The following is a 5,650-nucleotide window of genomic DNA, read 5'->3' as shown; positions in this document are numbered from 1 at the left end:
ATGACTGATTCAGTGACTTGATTTGTGCAGCTCTTCTCTTGGATCTTTACATATCCTGCACGGCTATAAAAAGATATTTTGATAAAATATGCAACAAACCTACAGCGCTCATGCCTCAGTTACCTCCACATCTGCAGTAACAGTGACTAAATCAGCCTGGTTATTCAGAAGAAGTTTGTGAGTCAGGCAGCGTTTATGATCGATTCAGTGACGTACAGAATTAGTTTTTCCTCAAGAGGCAAAGAGAAAGTATTAAAGGGGTAAAAAAATATTTTAAAAACTCAGATATTTTTCAAGGCACAATTGACTTTTCATGTAGCAGACATGTTTCTCCATTTAGTCTTTGCTGTTGGAGTTGAAGCACCAAAGATTTTTAAAAACTTGTCCACCTCTACTCCTGCCACACTGTCAGATAAACTTCTAGTAGGAGAGCCGACTCCTTGTGTCTGTTTGGACATTCAGTTTGTGATCAATTTTGCAGGAATGTTGTTTCTCCATCTCCTTTATTTCTGCAGCTCTGGACCCTGTCTGCCATGCAAGTCTGAGTTTGATGCATTTGAAATGCTTCACCCTGGAGCTCCTGTTAGTCATAAATAAGCCATCTTGATCCGTTGTAGTCTGGTTCTGCTTTGCCTGCAGAGACTAAGTGACACTGCTTAGGACTGCTTGATGTTTGAGGAAAAAGGACAAAGACATTACTTGTGAGTGCATATCCTCATAGTTTCTCCAGTATGTGGAATTATTTCTGAGTAAATGTTTTTGCATTAATGGGGTTTTCAGTGATTCAACCGGATACTAATGTTGCATTTCTGCAGCTCTGCTTCATGTGTGAAGGAGTTTAATGTGAAAGTGTCGCTCCAAGCAGGGAGATGAAAACAGAGGAACAACACAAGCTATTCCAAATAGCACTCATCCTAAATAATGCAGCAGCGTGTAGGGGATGGGCGAGGTGGGCAGGAGAAGAGGAGGAGAGAAAAACAATGGGAAGAGTTTGAAGAATACTGGAAATGTTAATGTAAAATATGTAGGGCTGCACCTAATGATTATTGTTGTAGATTAATTTGATTATTTTAATGATTAATCCATAACTTGCATAAAAAAGGGCAGATTCTGCAGATTTTTTTTATCTAAACCTTTTTTATACAAAATTAGATATGCATTAAAAGATGCAAGAAACTAAACATTTTACTGATTAAAATGCAATAAGAGCGTTCCTTTGGTGAACGCTTGTACATCTGCAGCTAAAAAATACTTCTAACAATCACTAAATTATTTGATGATTATTTTAATAATCAATAACTCAAGACTAATAATTTCAACCCTAAAAACGTCTCCTACAGAAAACTGGGAAAACTAGGAAAACCATGCATCATCACAGTGAAATATGAGCAAAGCAACGTTTTCTCTGACATCACTGTAGTAAGAAATTTGGACCAACAACTCTCTCAGGTCGATGGCTGCTGTGAAAGGCAGAAAATCTCATTATATTGATTCACAAATCGAATATGTGCAACATGATAACTGGAGAGGAGTGCAGCTTAAACACAGCGAAAAAGAGCAGCAGAGAAACCAGAGAGCTCCGATGATGGACCATAAATCTATAAATATGAATTTATACATTTTGGCTTCCATGCATCTGCTCTTGGCCACTCAAACTATCCCATCACTATTCTACATTTTCTGCAACAAAAAAACATCTATGTAAGATGCAGTGGCACAGTTTGGGGTTTACCTCACAGATCAACATTACAGGAACAAATAATCAAACGCTGGCTTACATTTTCAATCTTGTGTGTGAAATTGGCAAATTTGTTCTCACAAACAACTCAAGTACTGTTAAAAACAAGTGATTACGCAGATTGCTTTTTATAGCTTTTATTGAAGTTGACCATTGTTCATATGCAGGTGGAATATATGTTCAGTATTTGTAACAATACACTTTAGTCTTTGCAAAAAGAAGAAAAAAAATCCCTTTAAATGTTTCATATTTTAAGCAAGAAGTTGTGGCCCAGTTTCAAAAGCATCTAAGCACTGAGATCATCCTCGTCTTCCACTGACAGTGCGTGTTTGCTTTCTATTATCTTCTGCTAACGCAGCAAGTGCTGTGAATTTGTATGTAGATTTATTCATGAGCGTTCACAGTGCAGAGGTGCTTTTGGGATGCCAGGCTTTGTTAACAGCAGATGTCTTTTCAGTCACCGAACAAAAATACGTCCTTATCTGTCTGCAGTCCCGACAAGCAGAAATGCCATTTGAACACACATCCATTCTCTGCCAGTGCAAATGATTCAAATTTAAAACAGAATAAATTAGGAACAACAGCAACTGAATGTACAATTCATCACCCCTTGAAAAATCCATTTACACTCATGTGATGAGGAACAAAAACACCTGCTAACTCTAAGGATATCTTTTTTTTTTTTAGTGCAATTTCACTTATTTTACACCACAGGTCACTTTTTCTTTCATTTACTCCAAAGCATCCACAGAGAAGGAGGCTCAACCACAAGCAAAGTTTCCTTGCAGGTCACATTTAGATTTTTATTAGCGAGTTCAGTAAAACGTTTAGGCAAATTAGCCGAATCCCGGCTCCGTTTTTATCTCTGCAAGCTGCTTCTTTTGAGTTTATTTTACTTTATATTGCCCTCAAGCTGCAGCTGTAATTATACCAACATGTTGCAACAAAGATTTGCTTGCAACAAAAGAAACTTGAGGAAGAACAGCAACACAAAGTTAAAAGCTAAAGCTAATATGTGCCTTATTTGACTCCTTGCTTGCAGCAGGCTGTTCAGTCACACTCAGGGCAAAACCTGCCGATATTGTGGCCTGAATGGTTTTGGGTTAGACGGTTATGGATGTGATGTCACTCCACCGAAACGTAACAACTGTTCAAAGCTTCTGTCCAGCTCAGCTTTTAGACTCACAGGCTAACTCTCTCCTTCAGCCGTGCATCTCAGTGTAGCTGCTCAAGTCTACAACTCACATCTACATGTTCATGTCCTACATTCCAATGGTCATCTGTGCATTGCAGTATTCTCACTGTTCTGTACAATATTGCACAATTCATTGTATCTGCAGCTACTTTCTCCAAATCACATTATCACACATAATTGTTGCCTGCAACCAATGCTGAGCACAAACTAAAGTTACACAAAAAAGGGGAAAAAAAACTTTGGAAAATGTTCTCAATCTTATACCATTTTCAAGCAGGTATGCAAAGTTCTGTTACAGATTAAATTATAAGATACAATCCCATTCAGCAATATAAACTCCAACATTTTTAAATCATCTCGCAGTGGGAAAACACCTGGATTTATCTGGTTATGTTCCATCTGTGATTTAAAGGGACTGGGTTATGTATTTTTCAGGCGTCTAGTGCCATTCTATAGCATAATCAAGTAATTGTTAATGTCAGCTGTTATAACCCCCCTGCCCCCCAAAAAAACCTGTATATGCCAAATATGACTTAAGGGGATTTGATTTTGTAATTTAACACCTTGAAATTAGGCCTTTGTCTCTTTAAGAAGCTTCTGCTTTTTCTGAAACTCCGCCTTCAGGAAGTCATCACAACATGGCTCCTCCAGCAACATTTTTACCAGCGTTTCACTGAGACGTAGCTCATATGCTGAGCTGACCAGGTGTGTGCTAATTGCTGCTGGCTAGTCTGAAGGATCTGAGTGAGGAAGGGCTGCTCTGTGAGGTGGGAGCTTGGAATCTGCAGCCCTGAGGAGGAGCTTTGTCTTGAAGGCGGAGCTACATCCACCACGTGTTTTGCACAGCTGAATGGTTGCCACGGAGATTCAAGGATTCCTTAAACATTCATGAAAGACTTTAGGCAACACTCCAGGTATGTTTTTGAAGAGGGAATAACATTAGGAATTTGATGTAAAGTTAAAAAAAGTAAATTTTACATAATACTGCCCCATTGATGAACATTGCAACTCAAATAGTTTCCATTTCCTGCAGCGACTCTCATTGAGCTCCGAGTGTTTGGCTTCTAAAAGCAGGAAATTAATGGCCTGATCTCAATATTCTCCCCATGTTGGGATGCAAATTGTGCAAAATGCAGAACTGGTTATGCTTTTTCATAGTTTCACAAATAAAAACAAAAAAATATAACTTTCTGGCTACATATTAAATAATTGCAAGGACATATGGAATAGTTAGGTTAAACTCCCCGTTGTGATACACTTCAGTCCATCCATCATCATCATCATCATCTGGTTGTCTGGGTTCTGGTTCTGGTTCTGGTTCGAGTGTTGGCAGGATGCGGATGGACAATGTAACTCAATATTAATGACTTAGTGTGGTTTAAATTTACACTTTCGCTTGAACACTACAAAAACTAAATCTTACCAAGTATTTCTGGTCTACTTTTTATTAAAAATATCTCAGTACACTTGAAAGATATAAAACTAGCTTGTAACTTTTTTAGCAAGATAAAAGAGGTTGTTTTAAATAAATAATTCCTTTATGTTAATGAAAATTACCAGCTTCACTGACAGAGTTTTTCACTGACAAGACTTTTTTCCAATGTTACAAGTGAAATAATCTTCCTAATTACTTTTTACCTAATATTAAGACATTATTCAACTAAAACAAGCACCCATATATGTCTCAAAAGTTACTTGTCAGCACGTTTGGTCTTACTTCAAGTGTACTAAGATATTTGCACTGGAATTTAGACCAAAACTATTTTGTAAGATTTTGTGTTTTTGCAGTGAACACTTCTTCAGGAGGAAGAGTTGAGGAGCCTCTAAGCAGACTAAGAAAACTTGCCTGTGAAATATTCTACATTAACCCCCATGATTCTCATGTTAAATAATAGAAAACATTTTTATAGATTATTTATAGGAAGAAAAAAAAAAGATCACATCTACAACCCAGAACTCACACAAAGACTAAAGTGCAGAAGCCAAGAACGCGTCCATCTGGCTGTAAATGAGTCAACATTAGTTTGTTTCCTTAACTGCAGATGTGGACATCAAATCAAATCCATGGCAGCCAGCTAACCAGGAAGTAGTTAGGAAATTGTCCCATTGTCCCTTTTCTTGCAGATGTCCTTCTGTGGACAGATTGGAAGCAAAGCAGCGTGGAAACAGCCTGGCAGGGCCGTGAGTTCAAACTCCTGTGGAGTGGAATAATGAGCGGAGCAGCAGCTTGTGTGGCCTGAGGAGAGAAACGAGCCGAGATGTCAGAGTGTCTCCTCAGGAGGAATCCACCTGAGGCTGGGACCAGTTAGCCTCCGGCTGAGGCTAAACCACAGACATTATAGCAATTCAGGTGTGTTCAATCATTCCTTAACAAAGATTAAAACATATATTTAAGGATAAAATTATACTTGGATTATAATTTCCTGATAAATTCTGGCAGATCTTAAAGCATGCAGGTGAAAGGTTTAATTCTAGGGTGTTCCTCAGGGCACCATCCTGGGACCATCAGCCTTTACTTTATTTATAACACTCTTCACATCAGCATTCTTAATGCTCACTTTAATGCGGATGACATAATGATATGCAACAATGTTAGTACATTTACAGGAGCTTTCCTCCTGGCTATAGTTTGAACTAGGGCTGTTGTAAACGATTATTTTAGTAATCGAGTAATCTATAGATTTTTCTTACGATTAATCGAGTAATCGGATAAAAAC

General features: G+C 38.1%; 1 protein-coding gene across 3 annotated transcripts in view; it reads right to left on the bottom strand.

Moving 5' to 3' along the window:
• Positions 1 to 5,078: 5,078 nt before the first annotated feature.
• The window catches only part of hsf4 (heat shock transcription factor 4), a 19,939-nt gene continuing 19,367 nt past the window's right edge, over positions 5,079 to 5,650 (bottom strand). For all 3 annotated transcript variants that reach the window (XM_008412505.2, XM_008412503.2, XM_008412501.2), the window contains exon 13: positions 5,079 to 5,169. The gene's annotated coding sequence lies outside the window, so the exon portion shown is untranslated. The remainder of the gene's footprint in view (positions 5,170 to 5,650) is intronic.

The sequence above is a fragment of the Poecilia reticulata genome, linkage group LG6, assembly GCF_000633615.1.
Source record: "Poecilia reticulata strain Guanapo linkage group LG6, Guppy_female_1.0+MT, whole genome shotgun sequence".
Classification (NCBI taxonomy): Eukaryota; Metazoa; Chordata; class Actinopteri; order Cyprinodontiformes; family Poeciliidae; genus Poecilia; species Poecilia reticulata.
The sequence above is the reverse complement of the archived record's forward strand: the minus strand, read 5'-3'. Positions and strand labels throughout refer to the sequence as shown.